The sequence below is a fragment of the Pecten maximus genome, unplaced genomic scaffold, assembly GCF_902652985.1.
Source record: "Pecten maximus unplaced genomic scaffold, xPecMax1.1, whole genome shotgun sequence".
In the NCBI taxonomy this organism is placed as follows: domain Eukaryota; kingdom Metazoa; phylum Mollusca; class Bivalvia; order Pectinida; family Pectinidae; genus Pecten; species Pecten maximus.
Window position 1 is genome coordinate 11194 of NW_022979608.1, and position 27543 is coordinate 38736.

A 27543-nucleotide genomic window follows, 5' to 3' on the forward strand; every position below is an offset into this window, starting at 1 on the left:
AATAACGGTATCGTGACAATCGAAATTTGGCGACATCTTGGTCAAACGGTCACGTGATCCGTCTGACGAGTTACAAACACAAGTATATACGTAAATTATTAAATCGATCATTGGTCTGCATACTCTACGTGTATCTTGACGACTTTAACCTTGGCCATAGCCAAGATCAGACTTTGGATGTCACTGGTCATCAGTAGATTTTGTTTATACCCACACAGGGACCTGGCACGAATTCTTATCTCACGGTCCATCTACTATACTGTGGCAGTGAGTAAATAAAATATATGATGAATAAAATATACTTTCGGTATATTACCAGAGTGGTAATATAAGTACTAATTATTTTGTACTTTGCAGTTATTTTATTACAGGTATCTCGATCTATTTTAATACATGTAGCCGTCAAACCTGTTTGTCCAGTTCATATGTCCACCTGAGTATGTTTCACCTGTATTGTATTGTCATGTTAATGTCTTGTCACGTGACTGCGTGTTCGTACGTGTACGTGTGAGTTTTATTTGTCACTCCCGCACTCGACATTAGAGGTAGCTGACGTACTTTATACATGCGACATCTATGACAACATACAGTGTTAAATGCAGCAATATCCTAAAGTAAGTACATTGCAATAAGAATTATGAATTATGTAAAGTTATATGCTATCAATAACCTTTACGGAATTATATATTTTTCGGTTTGGGAAAGCTAAATTATTCTTTCTTTATTAGACGTATTTTGGGTGTGGTTCGTAATTCTGTTTTTGTGAGAACCAGTTTTTTTTATAGTATTATGCGAATTTACTTATTTGGGATGTTCTATTTCTTTCTACAGATGAATTAAACATGTAGACGTCGGATCAGAATTGTTGATATTGTCATTAAGACCCCTGTCGGATTGACAGGGTATGTACATTGTGTTTTGCTAATATGTACGTTACGTAATTTAAAAATAATGTGTATGCACCAAGTTGATAAATTGTGTAATTTATCATAAACAGTAGTACATGTATATACATTGTATTTATGCATTGTAAGCCGTAATGTTAATTGTAACCATTATGGAGAATTTGTATTTAATGTGATAAAGTATATTTTTCATGAAGTGCACGTGTATATTACGGACTACTTTCTAGCTTTTATCGAATGCGTACTTGTTCTAATATGTTGTATTTGTTTTATTGTATTGTCTTATTCGTAATAGAAATAAAAAGTGCTTAAACGGAAACAACAGTATTGCTGTTTTAATTCAATGTAGCACCGACCCGGCAACAATACTATATATTATATTGACAGCGGGTTTATCATTCACAGGTTTAAACAGTACCTATGTCTCCGTCACCACGTGGCTAACCGATATATAACACCCTACCCCTGACACCCTACACCCAATCCCTAGTACCCACTAACACACTAACCTTAACATATATATACCTCCCCAACCCTGACACCCTACAGCCAATCTCGAGTACCCCTTTACAACCCAGCATTGACATATCTACCATCCCGACCCTGACACCCTACACCCAATCTCGAGTACCCCCTTACAACCCAGCCTTGACATATCTACCATCCCGTACCCTGACACCCTACAACCAATCTCGAGTACCCCTTACAACCCAGCCTTGACATATCTACCATCCCGACCCTGACACCCAACAACCAATCTCGAGTACCCCCTTACAACCCAGCCTTGACATATCTACCATCCCGACCCTGACACCCTACAACCAATCTCGAGTACCCCCTTACAACCCAGCCTTGACATATCTACCATCCCGACTCTGACACCCTACAACCAATCCCGAGTACCCCCTTACAACCCAGCCTTGACATATCTACCATCCCGACCCTGACACCCTACAACCAATCTCGAGTACCCCTTACAACCCAGCCTTGACATATCTACCATCCCGACTCTGACACCCTACAACTAATCTCGAGTACCCCTTACAACCCAGCCTTGACATATCTACCATCCCGACCCTGACACCCTACACCCAATCCCTAGTACCCACTAACACACTAACCTTAACATATATACCTCCCCAACCCTGACACCCTACAACCAATCCCGAGTACCCCTTACAACCCAGCCTTGACATATCTACCATCCCGACCCTGACACCCTACAACCAATCTCGAGTACCCCCTTACAACCCAGCCTTGACATATCTATACCCCTAACCCTGACACCCTACAACCAATCTCGAGTACCCCTTTACAACCCAGCCTTAACATATCTACCATCCCGACCCTGACACCCTACAACCAATCTCGAGTACCCCTTACAACCCAGCCTTGACATATCTACCATCCCGACCCTGACACCCTACAACCAATCTCGAGTACCCCCTTACAACCCAGCCTTAACATATCTACCATCCCGACCCTGACACCCTACAACCAATCTCGAGTACCCCTTTACAACCCAGCCTTGACATATCTACCATCCCGACCCTGACACCCTACACCCAATCCCTAGTACCCACTAACACCCCAACCTTAACGTATATATACCTCCCCAACCCTGACACCCTACAACCAATCTCGAGTACCCCCTTACAACCCAGCCTTGACATATCTATACCCCTAACCCTGACACCCTACAACCAATCTCGAGTACCCCTTTACAACCCAACTTTGATATATCTACCATCCCAACCCTGACACCCTACACCCAAACTCTAGTACCCACTAACACCCTAACCTTAACATCTCTACCATCCAGTCCCTGACACCCTACAGCCAATCTCGAGTACCCCTTTACAACCCAGCCTTGACATATCTACCATCCCGACCCTGACACCCAACAACCAATCTCGAGTACCCCTTTACAACCCAGCCTTGACATATCTACCTCCCGTACCCTGACACCCTTCAACCAATCTCGAGTACCCCTTACAACCCAGCCTTTACATATCTACCATCCCGACCCTGACACCTAACAACCAATCTCGAGTACCCCTTTACAACCCAGCCTTGACATATCTACCATCCCGACCCTGACACCCAACAACCAATCTCGAGTACCCCTTTACAACCGAGCCTTCACATATCTGCCATCCCGACCCTGACACCCTACAACCAATCTCGAGTACCCCTTTACAACCCAGCCTTGACATATCTACCATCCCGACCCTGACACCCTACAACCAATCTCGAGTACCCCCTTACAACCCAACCTTAACATATCTACATCCCGACCCTGACACCCTACAACCAATCTCGAGTACCCCTTTACAACCCAGCCTTTACATATCTACCATCCCGACCCTGACACCCTACAACCAATTTCGAGTACCCCTTTACAACCCAGCCTTGACATATCTACCATCCCGACCCTGACACCCTACAACCAATTTCGAGTACCCCTTTACAACCCAGCCTTGACATATCTACCATCCCGACCCTGACACCCTACAACCAATCTCGAGTACCCCCTTACAACCCAGCCTTGACATATCTACCATCCCGACCCTGATACCCAACAACCAATCTCGAGTACCCCTTACAACCCAGCATTTACATATCTACCATCCCGACCCTGACACCCTACACCCAATCCCTAGTACCCACTAACACACTAACCTTAACATATATATACCTCCCCAACCCTGATACCCTACAACCAATCCCGAGTAACCCCTTACAACCCAGCATTTACATATCTAGCATCCCGACCCTGACACCCAACAACCAATCTCGAGTACCCCTTACAACCCAGCCTTGACATATCTATACCCCTAACCCTGACACCCTACAACCAATATCGAGTACCCCTTACAACCCAGCCTTGACATATCTACCATCCCGACCCTGACACCCTACAACCAATCTCGAGTACCCCTTTACAACCAAGCATTGACATATCTACCATCCCGGCCCTGACACCCTACAACCAATCTCGAGTACCCCTTTACAACCCAGCCTTGACATATCTACCATCCCGACCCTGACACCCTACAACCAATCTCGAGTACCCCTTACAACCCAGCCTTGACATATCTACCATCCCGACCCTGACACCCTACAACCAATCTCGAGTACCCCTTACAACCCAGCCTTGACATATCTACCATCCCGACCCTGACACCCTACAACCAATATCGAGTACCCCTTACAACCCAGCCTTGACATCTATACCTGCCCAACCCTGACACCCTACAACCAATCCCGAGTAACCCCTTACAACCCAGCATTTACATATCTAGCATCCCGACCCTGACACCCTACAACCAATATCGAGTACCCCCTTACAACCCAGCCTTGACATATCTACCATCCCGACCCTGACACCCTACAACCAATCTCGAGTACCCACAAACACCCTAACCTTAACATATATCTACCATCCCGACCCTGACACCCTACAACCAATCTCGAGTACCCCTTTACAACCCAGCCTTGACATATCTATACCCCTAACCCTGACACCCTACAACCAATCTCGAGTACCCCTTTACAACCCAGCCTTGACATATCTACCATCCCGACCCTGACACCCTACAACCAATCTCGAGTACCCCTTTACAACCCAGCCTTGACATATCTATACCCCTAACCCTGACACCCTACAACCAATATCGAGTACCCCTTTACAACCCAGCCTTGACATATCTACCATCCCGACCCTGACACCCTACAACCAATCTCGAGTACCCCTTACAACCCAGCCTTGACATATCTACCATCCCGACCCATTTTACATTATCCTCTGAGGCGCCGTTTTACGATTAATTTGATTCGGTATTTATGTTTATACATGTATACATAAATGATTTTTTATATCAAAAATAAAAAGGGCGTGGTAACAAGGCGTCGTTTCTATTCATTTTTATATCAACAATTACTTTTTGACATCAAAATATAATTCTTGATATAAAAAAAATTATTAACGCAATTTGTAACCGCCTATTTTTATGACAGGAAATGACATCAAATTTTTTTATTTTATTTTTTTATTCCAAATAAAAAAAAAACAACATTATTTGATGTAATAAAAAAGACTTGATATTGTTTTTTCTAGAAATACTGTACAAATGATATAGAAGCGCCAGAGCTGAGGGTAGGAGAGATTTCCCTTTAGCCTGCGATAGGATGTCCGAGAGCTAGTTCGAGGACCGCCGCACGCAGGATTTTTTTATTGCTTCGTCATAAAACACTTTAAGTATCCACATCAATAACATGTAACAAAATAGTTTTGCCGATATAACAATTTCCATCCGCTAGTCAGATTATTAACTGTATACGGGAGCCATTAATCAATCATCGCCCGCTGATGGTGATCATTCTCAGGAAATTTCTTGAGTTCTAAATTCATTTTTAACTAAATAGTTACAAATAATAATTCATTCACAAGTGGACTAAACTAATTTACAGCTGTATTCCTTAGAATAAGCCGCTGATGTCATTCGGAAACAGGAAACTGTTTATTAATCAGGAACAATAACAGAAATTGTAGGTAACTGACATTTACAGAAAAAATTGACCAACGTGACGATATTGAACGAAACTAAAAACAAGATTTTGATTATGCAGTGTTTTTGGAGTCATACATCTATGAATTAAAATGAGAAATTGGACATGGATGGAAATAAAAGATACAGCGTGCACATTTTGAAATTGAGTCAAAGGCACAATCATGAAGACATTAGAGGGCGTGCTAGGGCATAAGGGAGATAACTCGAGATAAAGCTAGATGTTTTAATGCTACCGAAACAAATAGATAAATATGCCTAGTTCAACAGGTAAGATATCTTAAGAAAAACAATTAGTCCCCATACAGGCTTACCACCCCAAATAATACATGTTATTACATCTTTACCAGTGAAGTATCAGAAAATCATTCATTGTACAATAGTGATAGTTTCAGATTTTAGACAACCTGATTGTTTATACTAATTTACAGAACTTGTTCTACTATGTACTACAGTTTTTGGTTTGTTTTGATGAATTGTGTATAAAATGTATATCCAGGAAGTAACATGGCCAACAAAGGCGTGGAACCACGTGCCGCTCGGTCTGTCCACCTCAGATACAAAGTGCCCGATTCCGCCACTTCCGCCCGAAACACCATTTGTGTCCGTCGTTGTCAGACCGGTACATATTTCTGCGCTAGCAACTTCCGGTGCGGATATATATGGGGATTCAACAGTTGTATGACGGGAAAAAGGTTGTTATATTTTCCGTCTGGGATAATAAGACTGATGATGACCCGGATGTTGACAGACAAGCAAAGGCTACATACAAAGGTGAAGGTGTAGACATCCAGAGATTCGGAAGTGAGGGCACGGGCCTTCGGTGCCTTTTATCATACAACTGGGAAATAGATGAAGACACACCATTCCGAGTGGATGCGGAGACGGACGGAAAATGGACAGCCTACTCCGGGCATTACTTTGACCAGAGGAAGAACTCGTGGTTCCACATCGCTACGCTAAAGAATTTGACAGAAGGAAATTTGATTTGCGATTGTGCCGCATTCGTTGAAAGATTTTCGGCGCGACGGGAAAAGTTTTCATGATAAAAGGAAAGCTTGCTTTTGTGATTTCCAATTCTTAGTAGGATATCGATGGACGAAATGTGAGGAGGCACGCTTCACAGCTGATCAAAACCCAGTCTTAAATATGAATGCTGGATGTGAGGGGGTCAGTTTTTCGTTTTGGAAACTGGTGGCGATACCTGCAATTGTGATAACCCTTGAATGGTACTGTGAAAATAAAATGAATAGATATGAAAATATCAACATGTCAGATACCATATGTGTTTATACAATGTATATAATCGGTTGACAATCAACCGAGCTGATTCATCGCCTGTCTCTAACTTTCAACATTAATTAACAAAAGCTTCATACATCCTGTATATACACCGGTAACACTGCTGTCTGTATGATGATTAACTTTATGCTGGACTAATGTTGATGTTTCTCCGAGTTTTTTAAGTGAAAATATGAAGGACATCATCGAACGGAGAGAGCTATACTGTTGTGTCATTCACAATTCATGACGTCACTAATTGTTCATAATATGACATGACGTCATAATCGATTTCTGACAAACAGAACCAATGAAATCCGCTCCAGATAATATTACATATGATGTAAAATATGACATGGACGAATTCACCGTATTAGTGTTAGTTCATTTTTGACATGTTCACATCATCATCAATTGTCCTTATTATTTTCGGTCATGTATATTCACTTCACCATTTATGTTATACGGGATTTTGATTTAAACATATTTTACTGCCTTTAAGCAACGGGATCGGGCACAAGTTGTACAACTTATTCGAAGTCCTTTCCCTGAGACAAAACATGGGTATACATACAATACAATTCAAGATGGCATAAACTAATATAACGTGTATATACACTCTCATGCAATTTTGCAAGACTATTTACACAATAAGAAGGAAGATACTTTTATACTTGTGTCTAATCCGATTTGTGTTTTGACAAATACAATACGTTTAAATCAAGTCAATTAACTTACACATATGACCTTTGGGTGCACATACATTGAAATCCAATTGACTTGCCCCTTTTTATTCATATTCTTTAATTTAAGGAATCGCCTTATCTAACATTATTTTTAAAGATTTTAACAGTTTTCGAATTTTCGCCCTTAATACAATGTTTCCATATAGAACGTGTTTGCTTGTTCGGATTACCAGGCCAATCTTCGCGTGACAATAAAGCATGGGCGAACTAAAACAATATTTTAAAATATTTAAGGTTACAACTTACAAACACCCAAATTGACCTACCTTATCTATCCACACTCCCCTCGAATAATTAATTCTGAGTAACAATCACTGTATACAAAGGACACTTGTTTGGACTTCATATTCCAGACAAGAAACGTTGAACGCGTGTCATTTAAATGAAGTTTAAATTTATATGACTTTAGTAAAAAAAAAATCTTTTTAAATAAACCAAGAATTGTAACATTCAAGTTGTATTTGTCAGTTAATTTTTTCATCGACGTTGCCCAACATTTAAAAATGTCGATCATACCCGTTATAGACACGGCAGCGAAGTCAGTAGAGCGGAACGTATATATGTGTAGATGGGGAAACCCACTTACCTGTAACTAGAGGGTGGATTATATAGACCATTACAGAGACTTGCTCTGAAACAATGGGCTATTGGTATCAATGTTATCAACTTGTGAGGATCCTGGACAGACGGTTAAGATAATTAATTCGTGAGAAAAAAACACGCCTTTTGAGTCGTGACGTCACACTACTATTTGTGTATATAGTGTTGTTTACTTCCTGAATGTCAGATTGTACAACACAATGGAGAACTACTTACTTTTTCTAGTAATCTGCGTACACTGGACTGTCAATTATTCAGGTACTTATTGTACTTTTATTTACTAAGTAAAGGTGAACTTATAACACCAAGTGAACTGTCCATATCGCCATCACAGTACTACTTCTACGAAATGAAAGTGTTATGTATATTTTACCACCACGCATCATCATTATTTATGGAATATATATTTTAATGTTTTTTGTTTTGTTTTTACTTTGAAAACATATATGTGGTATATTTTTCTCTCAAGCATTTTGAATACGAAATTACAGTTCAATTGGATTTCTTAAAGCACCAGGTGAAGAGAAATTACGTTTCTAAGTGTTATTCTGTTTTCTTATGTCATTCTGTTTTCTAGTGTTATTCTTTTTTCTAGTATTATTCTGTTTTCTAGCGTTATTCTGTTTTCTAGTATTATTCTTTTTTCTAGTATTATTCTGTTTTCTAATGTTATTCTGTTTTCTAGTATTTTTCTGTTTTCTAGTGTTATTCTGTTTTCTAGTGTTATTATATTTTCTAGTGTCATTGTGTTTTCTAGTGTTATTATGTTTTCTAGTATTTTTCTGTTTTCTAGTATTATTCTGTTTTCTAGTGTTATTCTGTTCCTAGTGTTATTCTGTTTTCTAGTATTATTCTGTTTTCCAACCTTTGTTTTGTTTTCTAGTATTCTGTTTGAAGTGTTATTTTGTTTTGTAATGTTATTCTGTTTCTTATATTATTCTGTTTTCTAGTATTACTTTTTTTCTAGTGTTATTCTGTTCCTAGTGTTATTCTTTTTTCTAGTGTTATTCTGTTTTCTAGTATTACTCTGTTTTCTAGTGTTATTCTGTTTCCTAGTGTTATTCTGTTTTCTAGTATTATTCTGTTTTCCAACCTTTGTTTTGTTTTCTAGTATTCTGTTTGAAGTGTTATTTTGTTTTGTAATGTTATTCTGTTTCTTATATTATTCTGTTTTCTAGTATTATTTTTTTCTAGTGTTATTCTGTTCCTAGTGTTATTCTATTTTCAAGTATGATTCTATTTTCTAGTATTACTCTGTTTTCTAGTTTAATTCTGTTTTCTAGTATTATTCTATTTTCTAGTGTTATTATTAACGTCAGGGTGCCTTTGCCACCTGCCGTTATAGGCGTGGTGGGGAAATGTTGTTACTGACAGATCCCTTCCGGCTAACTATTCCTCTTTTCTGTCATACAAATGATATACATCCGCAGCCTAATATAGTTCCTATTTTGATAGCAATTATTGACACAATTTAAGTGATGTAAACCGTGTTTACTGCAATCATTTAAAATGAAATGTTAATGTTTGGTGTTCAAGACTATTTTAGAGTATAATTATTAACCTTTTTCCTCGTCAGTATATGCAATTTTGTTGGCGTAGGATTACGTAGTTCTGTCTCGATACTGCCTTGAAAACGAAAGTAGAAAAATCAGTTTGATCGTCGTGGAAATTTACATGCATTCATAGAGAAACTATTCACATCTGTTCACCCTGAGTTCATATGCAGGAACATTGGATAGCTTAAAACCAATCTTATTTACGTAGTCAAATGCACCCGAGCATTCCACGAGATAACTTCAGCTGTCACGTGACTCTTCACTAGTCAGCCAAAATGGCGGTTATGTCTACTGTAACTAAACCAACGACCGTTCGCAGTTTCATATTCATGTGTAAGTCGCTAGAATACGCAAGAAATATGACCAGAAATTGAGGGCAAGTTGTAACGTTTTTCGTGAGGATTTTATTAAATAAGGTTATTATTTGTTGTTTGAAAAGAATCTAATGATTATGATCCGTGACTGATGTACTGGCGGTGTAAAAACTAGATATGTCTTGTCGGACAACGCGACCGCAATTTTCTATCAGAGTTAAAATGTGTTACTTAAGGGGTCATAAAATAGATGTTTGATAGGCCTTATTAATAACTTATAGTATAAATAAAATAAAAAAACTTCGGCTGTGTACATCTTGGATTTTATCTTTAGTTGTAGTTACAACATGTTCTGTTAATAGACCGATTTGTCGCTCAGTTGATTCTTTTTTCAAAGTTTACAAGCAGCTTTACTGATTCAGGAGTATATCAATAATCTGTCACAAGCATTAAAGAAATGGGGAAAGAATTATACTCAGCTATTGTAAAGTTGTCAGCTGATATATATATATATATATGTTATACATGTTTTCTTGAATATATATAGAATAGAAATACCAGGGCCAGATGAAGACATTTCATCTGATACAAATGTAAATGCCCGACTATAAAATTCAATTTTAAATTTCTCATAATATGACCTCAGACCCTGACGGTTCTCAGGGCCTTTGGCCCTTTTATGTTTTCTAGTATTTTTCTGTTTTCTAGTATTATTCTGTTTTCTAGTGTTATTCTGTTTTCTAGTGTTATTTTGTTTTCTAGTGTTATTTTGTTCCTAGTGTTATTCTGCTTTCTAGTATTATTCTGTTTTCTAGTGTTATTCTGTTTTCTAACCTTTATTTTGTTTTCTAGTATTCTGTTTGAAGCGTTATTTGTTTTCTAGTGTTATTCTGTTTCCTAATGTTATTCTGTTTTCTAGTATTTTTCTGTTTTCTTGTGTTATTCTGTGTTCTAGTATTATTCTGTTTTCTAATGTTATTCTTTTTTTCTAGTGTTATTCTGTTTTTTTTTTATTGTTATTCTGTTTTTCTAGTATTATTCTGTTTTCTAGTGTTATTCTGTTTTCTAGTGTTATTCTGTTTTCTAGTGTTATTATATTTTCTAGTGTTATTGTGTTTTCTAGTATTATTCTGTTTTCTAGTGTTATACTGTTTTTTTTATTGCTATTCTGTTTTCTAGTGTTATTCTGTTTTCTAGTGTTATTCTGTTTTCTAGTATTATTCTATTTTCTAGTATTATTCTATTTTCTAGTATTATTCTAATTTCTACTGTCATTCTGTTTTCTATTGGTTTTATATTTTCTAGTGTTATTGTGTTTTCTAGTGTTATTCTGTTTTCTAGTATTATTCTGATTTCTAGTGTCATTCTGTTTGCTAGGGTTATTCTGTTTTGTAGTGTTATTTTGTTTTCTAGTGTTATTTTGTTCCTAGTGTTATTCTGCTTTCTAGTGTTATTCTGCTTTCTAGTATTATTCTGTTTTCTAGTGTTATTCTGTTTTCTAACCTTTATTTTGTTTTCTAGTATTCTGTTTGAAGCGTTATTTGTTTTCTAGTGTTATACTGTTTTCTAATGTTATTCTGTTTTCTAGTATTTTTCTGTTTTCTTGTGTTATTCTGTGTTCTAGTATTATTCTGTTTTCTAATGTTATTCTTTTTTTCTAGTGTTATTCTGTTTTTTTTTTATTGTTATTCTGTTTTTCTAGTATTATTCTGTTTTCTAGTGTTATTCTGTTTTCTAGTGTTATTATATTTTCTAATGTTATTCTGTTTTCTAGTGTTATTCTGTTTTCTAGTGTTATTCTGTTTTCTAGTATTATTCTGTTTTCTAGTATTATTCTATTTTCTAGTATTATTCTAATTTCTACTGTCATTCTGTTTTCTATTGGTTTTATATTTTCTAGTGTTATTGTGTTTTCTAGTGTTATTCTGTTTTCTAGTATTATTCTGATTTCTAGTGTCATTCTGTTTGCTAGGGTTATTCTGTTTTGTAGTGTTATTCTGTTTTCTAGTGTATCTGTTTTCTAGTGTTATTATATTTTCTAGTGTTATTCTGTTTTCTAGTGTCATTCTGATTGCTTGTCGTAACCAACGAAGCATATCTCATTACCTCACCACGTAATATGTTTATAATGTTGAAATAAAAGTAGATATTCAACAGTAAAAGAATAAAATAAACTAGAGGCACCGAAGTAATGATATTCAGTCTGTTGTTCTACACTTTACATTGTTCAAATCATTTTTGTACGGGACTATACTTAAATACTTATGCTATGATACATTTTGAAATAAAATGCTACACCAACGTCAGTTTATACAAAAATATAGCAAATGCTACCCACAAAATATATCTCATAAGCTAATGAACAAAATGAATATCGTCTTAAAGTGATCTGTTGTTAGACCGAAAATTATATCAAATTTAGCGATGAAGTACGATTTCTTCGGGATAAGATTAATGATTTATTCACTCTAAATCATAATTATGAAAAAGAAACTCACAATTTTGAGAGTTGTAACAGTTTAAAGCATGCATGTATTTTGTAAACCTAAGTCTTCCTTGTTTTCAATCGATGATAATTACTCTTTGTCGGAGATGTGGCCCCTCAAAGCTTTGTATTATGGTCTACTAGAATCAAAGTACGGAGCTGCTATAATGTTGTATACCATTGCAGATGGACTACCTGATTGTTGCAGCGTACATTTCAAGTCACCTGTCCGGGCTGTCGTCTGCAAGTCATTCCTCAGGATGTAGAGAAGAATACAACTTCCTTAATCCTTACTCACAACAACGTAAAAATCCTGCTTAAAGAGTCCTTTATAGATATGCCACATTTAGAACATATTGTATTGTCCTTTAACAGTTGTCAGTCATTTCGACTGGCACCTTTCATCACCTGGTCAACCTGACGTTCCTCGACCTATCACATAATCACCTTGATGGCTTCTCATTCGAAGCATCCGCCTTCAATCCCCGAAATAACCTCAAGACTCTTATCATGTATAGCAACAACTTCCATTTAAGGAAGGTATATCCAGAACCAACGTTATTGTCTCTATCAGGAATTGAAACACTTTATATTGATATATTCGACGGGTTACTTTTGGAGAGGCATTTTTGAATTTAAACAAAATGAAAGCATTGTCGTTCCACCAAAGAGGAGAGCTGTCGATAAGAAACACATCATTTCAACGATTGGAGAGTATGGATATTCATAAATCAAGTCCTTTCTTTAAAACAGAAAAGTTAGAAAGCAATGAATTGCATCCATTACGAAACGTATCTAAGTTGTGTTTGACATCACGCCGATACCGAGACGTTCGTGATGTTCTGCCCCTTCTCCATGGATTACGAGGAAGAACGATGGAATCAATTGAAATTCTTCATAACTATGTTCGTAATGATAATACAGTTCACTTAGAAAATTCAGACATCCGTTTCTTTAGCGCTATTTGCATTAGAAAACGTAACCTTTCTAACAATGCAATTGGAAGTATTAGTATAGAAGCCGTGTTGTCATGGACCAGTCGGGGCTGTATAGAGTATTTAGATTTGTCGAGAAACTCTTTTCAATCACCACAAGTCTTTTTCATTCTGATATTATTTCCCTCGATACAATATTTTGATTTTTCATATAAAACGTCAACATTCATGCGAGAACGAAGAACCTTTGAATATCGAAAGATTTATCTTCCAGACAGTCTCATTTATCTTAACCTTAGACATTTTAAATTTACAACTGACTTCGGACGTCTCGGCTTTATTGACAAAAATCTGAAGATTTTGGACATCAGCTATCACTCCCTTTACATGGTGGACGTCGCTTTAACGGTTTAAGTCACCTCACAGAGTTCGATATGTCTGGAATTGATTGTTCATTTCCTCATCCTGAAATGTTTACTGCCATGTTAAATCTGACAAAACTAACGGCCAGAGACTGTCTACTAGGCTACAGTGGATTAGTTCATAACACACTTTTTGAAGGGTTGACACGTCTTAATACTATCGACCTTTCGTCAAACAAAATAAGGTATCTGAACTCGAGCACCTTTAAAGACCAGTCGGATTCGATGAAAATGTTACTTCTCGCTGACAATTCAATTGAAAGCCTTCCGATTGAAAGTCTGGTTCGCCTGAATGTATTAGAATTGCTCGATATTAGAAATAACCTTATTGTAACGCTTCCACGACAGGGTTAGGGGGAAAAGACGAATACAACTCCATATACCTGTATATTCTTTACTGCCGTAGATAGCCGTAAACAACTACAAAAATACAAAAGGGCAAATCAGCATATTTACACTATGTAAACACAGGACGAATTGACTGACGGACAACTCGACTAAATACCGACAATAACATTGATCGATAGTTACATCTTTGCTTTAGATTTGACTCTATATAAACCAATTGCGTACTCAATAGTAATTTCCAACCACAATTCTATCAGACTTATAAAATGACAAGACATATTTAGCATAACACGGTTCGTGATGAGTACGTAGGTAAGTATGTTTACATTCTAAAATACGCTAGCATGCACACATAGAAATACGGGAAAAGCCTACACTGTTGTGGCATAGTAAGGTGTTTGGAGCGTCCCGGACGCTAGATGGGAGAAGTGACATGTATGGAACGTCCCAGACGTTGATAGGTCACTTGGTTAGACGAGGAAAGTTAGCTCCTCGTGAGACATCTCTGTCTGACATCTTGAACGTTTCTTTAACGTTTCTGAGGCACGACTAAACACCGGACCGGAAAGTTTCCGGAAAGTCACTAAGTCGCTTGGCCGGGTAACACTTATTGCTTCTTTAACCTATCCAGAAATTACTCTTCTTGAAAATTATAGATGGGTGTCAGAGAAGTTCAGAATAAAACTTGCAGGAAATCCAGTCGTGTGTGACTGTAAAAACTTGGACTTCCTATCTTGGATAGGCACGACACAGGTTATATATGACAAAGATGATCTCGTATGTATAAACAGCCACATAAAAATTGTCGAGATGCTTGAAACATTTCACGATTTTAGAATTGACTGTACATCTCAGTTTTGGCTGATCTTTTCCATCAGCCTTGCAGTGATTTTCCTGGTTTTGAGAATCATGTTCCGATTGGCTTGGCGATACAGCGTGAATTTACGCTTTTGGTGCCGACATCAAGTAGAACACGAGACGCTGCCATATGATATCTTCATTTCATACTGCAGAGAAGATTGTCGATGGATACGGAAATCATTTACTACATGGCTAGAACGACATGATATCAGATATATCGCTGAAGATAAAACTTTTGTCACGGGACTAGATATTTGTGATAATATTATGAGAACGATTGATGATTCGTATCAAACTGTATTTGTAGTAAGCTGTACATTCCTTGAATGCAAATGGCAAACATTCGCTATGAAAGTAGATACTCATTTCGTGAAGGAAGAGAACATATGAATATCATTATCCTATTAGATGATATGAAGCGGAGCGAATTCCCAAAACTTATCCGAGAAAACTGGGACACCATAGGCCCTTTACAATGGCCAGATGAGCATAACACAGATAAAACAAGACTCTGTACAGCAAGGAAGCTATTCTGGGAAAAGTTGTTGAAACGAATTCGGAAAGGAAATAAACGACCAGCTTCATCTATAAATCCCGAGTCACCAGTATAGACGTTTGCATATTACATTGTCACTTGTATCTTCAACAGAAATACTAACCAACATTATTCGTGGTTGAAGTTATAACAATATAAAAGTGTTCCGAATTTGTTAGTGCTGAAAATAAGAAGAAGTGGGCAAGAGGCTGGCTAGGAGTGATTTAAATGAACACGTACATGATGTCTGTTTAGCAACTTTTTTGTTTACATGTATTTCAATCTGTCTTCAATTTTCTTAGAAAGAGTTTACGCGAAATCAATACAAATAATATAGGTAAACTGTAAATGTTTAGTCTATGTAAGATTTTCTGGTAAAGCAACTCACACACCATTTCTATTTCAAACAGATACATTTGACTAAAACGTAATTTTATGATATTATAAAATTCATACTGGATGGAAAAAGAAACATAATTAGAAAATGTCTGGTTTGCAGGAAACGATAATATGTTATAGGATGTAATACTAGTGTAACATTTAAACCCCGATGATTTTATTACATGAGATATTGTACATTCACAGTGTACTACAACGATATTAGAGCTGTGTCATGACTACCAAGTAAATGGGTACTATGCAGAGATGATGTCCTTAAATTCTGTTATAGAATCTGGCATTCGGGAAGTTTACAGCTTTACCTACACCATTGTTGATAGTTTGTGATGACGTCAGGGTGTCCTTAGATTTTGGTATACAATCTAACATTCAGGAAGTATACGTCATTAACTACACAATTGTTGATAGGTTGTGATGACGTCAGAGGTGTCCTAAGGTTCTGTTATACAATCTGACATTCAGGAAGTACACCCCTGTACCTAAACAATTGTTGATAAGTTGTGATGACGTCAGAGGTGTCCTTAGATTTTGGCATACAATCTAACATTCAGGAAGTATACGTCATTAACTACACAATTGTTGATAGGTTGTGATGACGTCAGAGGTGTCCTAAGATTCTGTCGTACAATCTGGCATTCAGGAAGTATATAGCTGTAGATATGAAGTAAAAAGCAGCGTAAACCTCATCAAATAACTGTTTAAGGTCTCTAAGAGATAATGGCATGTAGTTTGATATTGTTAGGTTATTTATAGCCATATGTAATTGATTTTCCATTGTTGTTATGCCGAATACAGCTTTCTCATTGGTTGAGTTTTTCTTTTCATATCTGTGTAAAAATGGCGCCAAAAACGTCTGCTTATTAATTTGTAAAATAGAATTTCATGTTAAATAAGAAAAACAATGTACAGAAAACGTGTTTTTTGAAATACAGTTTCAAAGATTAATGATAGACATTGATGTCAATATTTTGTAGTTTCACAGAAGTAAGAATCCGCTACGCCCATTTCATACATTTTACAACCAATTTTTATCATCTTACAAAACTAAAGAATATTGACAACAATGATTAAATACAGCACAGTAAACTCTGGTTTTAAAGAAGTCAGTCGGACCATGAAAATAAATTCGTAGAAACCGGACCTCTTGAAACACAACAAGGGTTATCCGTCTAAAATTAGACACGATATCTCAATAAAGCAATCTGACTCCTTCTGTTGAATAAAAGAGGAATATTGAGAAAAAAAGTCGAAGTCATTTAGAGGAAAATGTTGATAGTCAACTAGGCCAATGGGAAAACAGGGAAGTTTAACTGTAAAAGTGTTGACCAAAGATATTGTACCAATAACATTAGAATACAACACAAGGACGAAGGCTAATAGTTTTTGGCTTCTCCATTCATTATTTAACTATAAAAACAGATTCTGAATGCAAAGCTTCACCATATTCACCCAGTATACTGTACGTGAACAGCAGATATATTTTGAAAGTCTGAGAATTATATTATCACATATTTTGATAGAGAACATCCAAGCCTTTTCTTGTATGTCAAAAATGTGTTTCCACATAACATAACACATCCATTCATTGACGCAATGGCTCAGAAGTCCACAATTAAAATAGATGATGCACATGATGGCATGACGTTTATAAAGCTCAGAGGCTGAGTAATAACGATCTGATGTAGGGGTACAAACAAATGGTGCTTGACGATTTTCGGAAACATAAGAGAAATCATTGAGAACGTGCATCCAACACTGGAGCTGCTGTCGTTGCATCTGTTCAGGAGGAGTATAGCGAGTCAGTGCGTTGTATTCGTAAGAAATCAATATTGATAATCCAGACCTGATGCGAATTCCGATACGGTTGTTGAAATAGCCTGGTGTCCACCCTATGACAGTACATTGGTAGATTCCATCATCTTGGAAGAAAATGAAGAGCGAAGACGTGATGTCTGATATATACAACTCTATGACTCCAAACCGTCACCGCTTGACCTTGAACCTGAGGCTCCACCTCCATCAAGCCTGCAGGTTAGCTGATTTGGCAGACAAAATTATACCCAGAGTGTTTATCAGTCCCAACTAACCAGCAGACTTTAATATTATACACATATCTACACAAATGTCTGGTTTGTGATCATTAATTATAATGAGGGTGGGATAATAACTCAGCATTGAAGTTATTATATATCATACACACTGGCAGCTTGACATCTGTTATGTTAAGTGTTGTCGATTACATTTCTGTGTCTAATAGATATGATAATGTTTCACTGTGAAATGCGAAGCCATGATTGTTTTGATCATTTTCCACTGAAATATATTGTGTCACTTCCAGTGGAAGAACTGTGCACGAAGAAGCTCGGTCAACAACCAAAAAATGGTGCCGCCTTAAGTGTAACCCTACCATGGTACAGTTAGTACCCTCATGGAAATCCATATAAAGCCCGATTCTATATCGAGATGCCGTCTTCTCGGTCCAATCTGACCGTGAAAAAGTGTACGAAAAGAAACGAAAACTGAAATGAAACTCACATGGCACTCTCGTCGTAGAATCGCTTACGAAAAGACGCCAAAACATCGTAAATGAACTAAATCGGCTTCGCCATGACAACAAAATATCCCCCTTCTGGACCCGCGACGGCCGAATCTTTGCTAAAATTTCAAAATCTAGTCCCAAATCGATCTTCCAAACAACGCGCTTAATCTCCACCATCGTACCAGGCTATGTGTTCGATCCGAAACGCGGGAAATAAACACCTCATACAAATCTATATGTTCAACTATGAGTTTACAAGCACTATCATTATTTCAGTATGTATATAATTTGTTTTTAGTGTTTAGCAAATTTAAATATTTTTCGTAATAATACATTATCATCAGCGTTCTGTCGTAATTGAAGTACATGAGTTGCCTGCTTTAAGTACTGTGTAATTTTGTATTTATTTGTTATAAATTCATTTTTATTCACAATTTACTGCTATCACTAATGTTAATGCAGAGGTAATATATCATTAAGTAAAGGAGAATGTCCGAAAGCTGTCTATTCTTTGAAATAATGGACTGGACGAGGCCGAACCTACTAAAAACATATCCCCCTGTTGTACACTTAGTGTACGTACCATTGATATAATTTGAAATCTAACAATACTTCTATTTAAGAATGGGAATGTTCTTTAGTTACCTGATAAACAACAGTTCATGTATGCAGGCATGGGGAGGTTTGTTCATTTAAACTTGACTACTATTGGACTGCTACAGGTAATACTATGAGCAATGTGTGCTTAATCAACCAGGAATATTTTTGGTTTGGTTTGGTTTGGTTTATTTTGTTTAAGGTCCTATTAACATCTAAGGTCATTTAAGGACGGCCTCCCGTGCGTGCGACATGCATGCGTGTGGTTAGTGCGTATGTGTGTTTTGGGAGGCTGCGGTATGTTCGTGTTAAGTCTCCTTGTGATAGGCCGGAACTTTTGCCGATTTATAGTGCTACCTCACTGAGGCATACTGCCGAAGACACCCAGCAGCACACCCCACCCGGTCACATTATACTGACAACGGGCGAACCAGTCGTCCCACTCCTTGTATGCTGAGCGCTAAGTAGAAGCAGCAACTACCATTTTTAAAGACTCTGGTATGTCTCGGCCAGGGGACAGAACCCAAAGCCTTCCTCACAGGGGCGAACGCTCAACTAAAGGCCAAAAGTGAGGCAGTGTCAAGGGAGACGTTAGGAAGAAGAAAGTTGTTAAGAAAGAAGAGAAAAGATAAGATCCCAAATTTAGTCGCCTCTTACGATCATGCAATGGGGGCAGCAGGTACAATTCTTACGCCCTACCTGCAGGGAATGAATATTTTTGGACAGGTAAATATTTTTGGACAGGTAAAGGTAAGAATTGTAACAAGCAAGCTAGATATAGTAATTGCATGAGCACTTCATGCAATGTCGTTTTATACATCAGAATTCAGACTGTAATTCTCACATGGCCATTTTTGAGGTGAACACTGAAGAGACAACCTGTCTGATTCTGATACAATTTTCATAACTCAGTCGACTGTCGTGGAGCGATTAAGTAAAGGTTCTGATACCGATACTATCCTCAATGATGTATTAGACATGCAGGAAAATAACCGCCCAAATTTTGAACTCAAAGGCAGTCTGTTTTCGGACATTTCGTCTGCAGATGATAAAAGCCTTCTTCAGTGCTCAATGGATATGGAGAGAATGCATACAAGATTCCGAATTATCTTGAAACCTCAAGATCTACAGCAAATGGTGGAAAATGGCAAGTCTACTAAAACTGAGAACAAGACACGGTGGGCAATAGACCTATTTCATAACTGGCAGAAACAGCGCGAACAATTGGCAAAGAACAGAAAGTATTCGGATCAAATTTTGAAAATGTCCAATTCCCTTCTGAATGAAGCCCTAAATGTTTTCATTGGTGAGGTTAGAAATGAAGCTGGGTCAGAGTATAGACGAAATACTATTTATGTGTCAATCCAACATCATTTCAGGACCAATGGACGGTTTATCAGCTTTCTGAATGACCAAAATTTTGCAGGAATGAAAGCAGTGTTGTATTCAAAGAAAGGTATGGGACTACAACGACGACAGGCAGATGTAATCAGACAAGAACAAGAGGAGGACATGTGGAGAACAAATATCTTGGGATCTGATACTCCTCAAAAACTATTGGACACTATGGTGATCATGATTGGGTGGAATTTCGCTCTGCGAGCAGGTCAGGAACCTCGTAATTTACGATTTGGTGGACATTCACAAATTTGCATCAGAATGGACAGCGAGAATCGTAGATACCTCGAATACATTGAAGATGAGTCAAAAACAAACCGTGGCGGTATCCTCATCGAAAACTGGACCCCAAAACTACTAGGGCTTATGAAAATCTAAAACAACCAAAGAGGTGCATTGTTAAGCTCTACACAAAATATACCCAAGCCAGGTGAGTGTAAATTCGTCCCGATCTTCCTTCCTCAACCTCATTCAACTTAAATAAAATCTAGAAACAAACACGCATTTACCTGTAAATATTATCTTAATCAAGAATACAATTTACCAAAGTCTGCTGTTGTTAATATGAGATTAAAATCAAAGTGAAACTACTGTGAATGCATGTGTAAAGTGCAATAGAAATTTAAAATGCATTTACCTATTGTTTGTAGACCTGACAACTGTAAAACTGATGCGTTTTACCTAAGAGCGAGGAAATAAATATTTGGAAACATATGGTACCAAGATGCAGCAGTTGAAGTTCACGTACTCCAACAAACAGTAAAACGCCTCTGTGAGCAAGCTGGATCTCAGGGTTTCTTTACCAACCACTCTCTCCGCGCAACCGCAGCAAGACGCCACTATAGTGCCGGAATAGAAGAACAGTTAATTTCTGAGAAAACTGGCCATCGTTCAAATGCTGTACGTTCTTACACACGCACCAGTGACCAACAGCAGTCTGACATGAGTGACATTCTTAGTGGAAAGAACGCTAACAGTGTTAAAATTCCCAGAAAGGGAAGTGAAAATAAAGGGAGTACGGACATTAATATCGAATCTGGAGGTATCAAAATCAATGTGAAATATTGAAAATGGCTCATGTGACACTATATCGAAATTCTGTCGGATTATATATACAGCTTTTACATGTAATACTATAACGAAATTCTGTTGGATTACAGTATCCATGGATTTATAAAGATGAAGTGTACATTTTTTGAATGTTTGAATTATTTTTCCACCCGTCCAAAAAACTGTCCATTATTACTAAAAATTAGACATATTGATTTTCATAATACAGCTGGTGTCTTAGTGGTTTCCACAAATTGAAAATTTTCATCACAAAAAAGTGAAACATACATTTATTCTTTTGCATTCAGTACTTAACTGATGTATCTTGAGATTACAATTGTTTTGTTTCTCATGTGAGTTGTTTCCCTTTAGCTATTTCCGGAATATTTCTACTTTCGCTTTGTAATATATTATAATAAGACCACCAGAAATTAACACCACATGTACGAGCGGGTTAAAAGTAGATGCACTATGGCTCAAATTTGGCCCCAAAAATATATCTTTTAAATTGTTGAAAAATACTTTCATAAGGTAGTCATTTATGTTATTTAACAACTAGTCATTTGAAAATCAATAAAAAATATACTTGAGACGCTCGCGATGACGTCATAAATTTCGCGGGAAAACGTTGCGTTTACAAAAAACTGCAGATTTTTACTATGTTTTGTAACTTTGAAGGAAGTTTTAATTACCTCCCCAAGGGTGTACCAATTTTATATTTAAGATTTAGAACAAAGTAGGTATATTGTCTGTGAGGTTCAAACATTTTTTTGGTACATGCTTGGGGAGGTATTAAAAAATAGCAAAACCCTTCGAAATTTGCTACCGATTTGCAAAACAAATTGCAGCTTTGACGTTGCCCAGCGTAACCGTATCTACCGACAGCAAACTAGTAGGTGGTCGGGATCACTGTAGAATGTTTTAAATCTTCATGAAAAAAAATTATGGTTGATGAGTTGAATTGCGTTTATTTTATCAAATAAGAAAAGAAATACGATAGACAAATTTCATCCGCTTGCGATTTTAAAATCACAAAATCTATTCACAAAAACTCAACCTGCGATCCTCTTTTGCGTTGCTATATAGAAGCTTTTAAGAACCTACGTTGGAAGTCAAGGAGCTGTCGGCAAGATCTACATATCATATAAGTTAAGCCTATCTACACATCATCTGACAGGTAAATTGTATGTTGTAATTTGTAAAAGTGATCTGCACATGAACATTATACAAACGCTTGTATGCAGTACTGTATGTGTGATTCTCTTCGATTCCAGCGCAGTGTTTTGTTTACGTATGTAAGCTGAGCAGATGTTCATTGTAAAATCAAATAAAGATATGCATTGTCGATACTGCTGTTGCTCAAACAGAAGTTGTCAGTAGATCTAATTATCAATACAATAATACACGATGTATTTCCGAAGCAATAGAACTGCATACTTTGAGTATTTACCGTGAAGGATTTTAGTTATTGGTCTAAAAATAGATTTTAGCGGCCTATGATTTATCGTTGGACAAAGATATGCCGACCAGTACATTTGATACAACGTGGTTCATAAATAAAAATAAATAACACCAGATGAATAAATATTCCAACATATAAAAGACTAGGATAGTATTAAACTTTGGGAAGAATCACTGACATAACATCGACTGACGCATCGTTTTATTTTTAGTTTGAGAGAATACTTTGTAAGAAATCATGAACATTACGTAACTGCGGTATGGTGTAACGGTTAGAGCCACGGGCCCTTGACCAGCTTTTTGCATAATATGGGATTCAAATCACGCTCCGATCATTTTTATTTTTTCCATCATTATTTAAGGAACAATTATTTTGGGCGCTTACATATTTTAAGATTAGTGTTTTTACAAAAAACAAAAGCTGTATTTGAGCCAAAATTGATAACGCACATTTTTTCTTTTAAGGATGCCAATAAAATGAAGGACCCCGATATCAATTATCATGTTGGCAATGGATGGACTGCAAGTTGCATGTAAGTTTTTCATGATGTCGTAACTGAATTAATTTAATATTTTTGTCAGTGCTTTAAATTGCTTAATTATTTGTTCTTTGGAGAAAGCACATTTTTTTCCTGATTTGTTCTTAGTTTCAAACCTACGTTTGTAAGAATTGTATCATTATGCTATATTTATTTATTCATGCAACAGCTTAATATGACTAAATGGAATAGGTATGAACATAATTACACAGTCAGTATGAATGCAAAGGTAAACAATGATAAATTCAAAGAAACCCTCAAAAGTGGTTTTGTATGGGACTAGCAGTTTAAAACCCTCAAAGATACAGGCAATTCATTATTTTTTTTTCTAAACATATTTGTTATGGTGAAAACCAAACTATCGAATCAAGATATTTTTCTTTTTAGGATGCAAGTAACATGAGAACAAAGCGAATATGCCATTGATATGAGAGAGAAGAGACGGTGCCTGGATAGTTTTGAAGTACTTTTAAATATAGAATATTTAGCCTTGGGTTTTGAGTTAGAGATAATTCAGACTATGGAGAATTTACTGTCGTTTTAGTTGACGTACACAGAAAAACAAGGAACAGCTGTACGCAGCTTTGAGCTTTGTATATAACATGTACATATATATATTTACCAACGTCGATCGCCGGCCATCAATAAAATACATTGTAATGCAGAACCGCGATCTAGGGCCCCGGACCTTTTATTCGTGTGAAATGTCAGTGCAGTAAGTCAGCAGACGATTACTCAGTCGTCCAGTGCCAAGTCAAGTACACAACAAATACTGACCCACCCTCAGACATTTATTAAATGGCACACACACACACACACACACTCAAGCACGCACGAGAGCGCACACACACCCTTATTGATACACATACACACACATAGTACCTGAACCAAAACGTATTTCAGCGCAAAAGTTTCATTGTTATTTTTTTAATAATAAACGCATGCCCAGACTTCGTTTGGTTGCCTATTTTCATGACATTTTATTATACATGTATATGACTGTTATCTCCATGTATATTCTATTGTTTAGAATGCCCGGAAAAGGAGAATTTCGGTGTGTTGTTTGTTCTAAGAGAACAAAGCCTGGTGACAGGCGCTCCACGAAAGGAAAAGAAAAACCCTACACTGAGAAAATATATGTTAAAGTCTTTCATGATACAAACAAAAGAAGAAGATGCTATTTGTGGAAAATGTCGCATGTCATGTCATCGTTCACTTCTACAGCGTCGTACACACATCGATCAACATCCCCCTCCATTTGAAGGACATTGTGATAAATCTGCAAAGAAAACCCTTCTGTCACCACGGAATATTACACTTCCAATACCATCCACAGGAAGCAGCCACAAAAATGTATTGTTTGTAATACCTACCCAAAGAAACTCGTGGTAATATCTCGTGACGCAAAATACAACCTCTTTCTGAGAAAAGGTATTCTGGTACCTTTTGGAGCAAGATGTTGTACTCATCATATTGAGGATGGTTTATTGGGAAACGAGGCATGTGAAAACATCACTTTAAAAAGTGACTTATCTTCACTAAATCGTACTGAAATACTTGCTTTGATTTCTAACATTAGAGATGTAGCAAATGCCCAACAAAGCAAACGTATTGATTTCGACTCACCACATGCTCTTTCAGATGAAGATTTCATTACCTTAACTGGACTCAGTGTTCAGCATTTTAATGATTTATGTATTCACTTTACTGGTTCAGTACGATCTTCAAAAAAACAGGAGCATTAAATCATGTGTCGGGATCTTTCTTTCTAAACTAAAGAGTGGCATGTCAAACAAGCTTCTATCAACAGTGTTCAACATTGGTAAAGATTCCATTCGACGTGCAATATCATCGGCAAGGACGGCACTAATGAAAGACTTTGTTCCACCAAATCTTGGCTTTCAGCATGCAAGTCGACAGGATGTCATCTCGAATCATACAAGACCACTAGCCCAGACATTGTTTGGAGGACTAATGGAACCAGCTATTCTTGTGATTGATGGCACCTATATTCATATTCAAAAGAGTGGCCAGTTCATGTTCCAAAGAAGAAGCTACAGCATGCATAAACACCGTCCATTGGTGAAACCTATGATGTTCGTCACAACAACAGGTTACATAGTAAGCGTGTTGGAACCTTACTTTGGAGATTCAAAAAAAAATGACGCCAGCATCCTGAATCAGATTTTGAATTCTAATATTGAAGAGATCAAGGAGTGGATTCAGGAAAACGACGTATTTGTGGTTGATAGAGGATTTAGGGATTCTCTCGACCTCCTGAAACAACTAGGAATCCAAACAGAGATGCCATCTTTTTCAAAATAAAAACAACAGCACACAGTTGGAGAAAGCAACGCTTCCCGACTTGTTTCAAAAATAAGGTAAGATATCCTGTTTTTGATGGACACTTCACTAGCTTTACTGAATTAAATATATATAACTCATCAATGTATAATATCTAAGCTGGTTCAAATAAACCCACAGTGAGAATAGCAGATACTAAAGTTTAATTTTAGCAATTTATTTTCATGAACTAATATATAAAGAAGAAGTTGACAAAGTTCAAATAAAACTTCCTTTGATATAGCTGTACATTGTTACACTGTTTGTATCAGTCCAATTAGAAATGTACCAAATTACTATCTTTCAGGTGGGTGGTAGAAGCTGTTAATGGACGGTTAAAAACCTGGAAATATCTGGATCGTGTGCTGCCTAACTCACAGATTCCATACGTTGGCGATATCGTAAGAATTGTGTGTGCAATTTGCAACAAATAATGTAAACCAATTAGCACTGGCGATGCAGAGACAGACCAACTTATTGGAACATAGATGTTGTATCTGTCAAGGAAACAGAACGAACTCCAGGAAAGAGTAGACCGAGATGGTCTTGTCAATAGACCAAGTAAGTGGCAGAGAATGGACAGTAGCGACATTACATTCCCTGTTATGACCGAAGGAGAACTGAGGAACTTGACACTCGGTGTATACCAATTGAAATTAGCAAGGGCATACATACAAGAGCACATGAGTGACACAGGAGGATATGATGTATGTGTTTGCAAAGTAGATGCTAACCCCATCAGTGCCAAGATACAGAGCAGACATATTAACTGTAAAACGTACCAACTGTGGGTGTTTTTCGATGAGTGTACTGTGCAGGGATGGTACTGTATATGTCGTGCTGGGGCCAGAGTAGTTGGGACCTGTTCTCATGTTGCATCAGTTGTGTGGTATTTGGGATTTGCACGTCATTTGGACAAAACTTTTGACTTTAGCAAGGACTGGACACAATATTTACAAGATGCCAGCCATACACCAGAGCCACTCAATGTTGATGAAAGTGATGATGAGGACAACAACACAGAGGAGTGAAGAAGTTTAGGACACACTTCATCATTATTTATGTTTGATGCACATTGTAATTATTGAACAGTTCAGGTTAAATAGTATTAATCATTTACTAAATGTCTCCACTGCAACTTGTGTTATGTTTCTTCCAAAATGTAAACAGTTATTGATATTCAATTTGTAGTGTTCATTTCCCTCCAATATATTTCCCATGTAAGTTCCTTGCTTTCTGCAATTTCCATTTCTACTGGCCCGTTTGCGCAGAGAAAGACCATGCGTATGGTGTATTACATTGTTACACACAATTGTACTTACTTGTGACTCTCAATATACAAGGTTAAACTGTTGAAGTAGAGTAACAAATATATATAACGTACGTCTAAATCAAAGGAAAAGTACATGAACATAACAGTCAAGGGACAAGACAAAACAAGTTAAACAAAGGAACATACAGCGACTGGACACATCATGAACCTCCATAAAAACCTGAGTTGAAATCAAGTGCTCCGAAAGGGTAAGCATTTCCTGCTCCACATGTGGCACCCGTCATGATGTCATCAGTCCAGTCACTAGTCATCAGTCCAGTTACCAGTTACTAGTCATCAGTCTAGTTACCAGTCACTAGTCCAATTACTAGTCATCAGTGTGGCA

General features: G+C 37.2%; 1 long non-coding RNA gene across 1 annotated transcript; it reads left to right on the forward strand.

Moving 5' to 3' along the window:
* Window positions 1-242: 242 nt before the first annotated feature.
* Window positions 243-13589, forward strand: LOC117319039. The gene is made up of 4 exons (XR_004530552.1): window positions 243-614; window positions 832-902; window positions 5976-8361; window positions 12645-13589. It is a non-coding gene; the product is annotated as an uncharacterized LOC117319039 (long non-coding RNA).
* Window positions 13590-27543: the final 13954 nt, after the last annotated feature.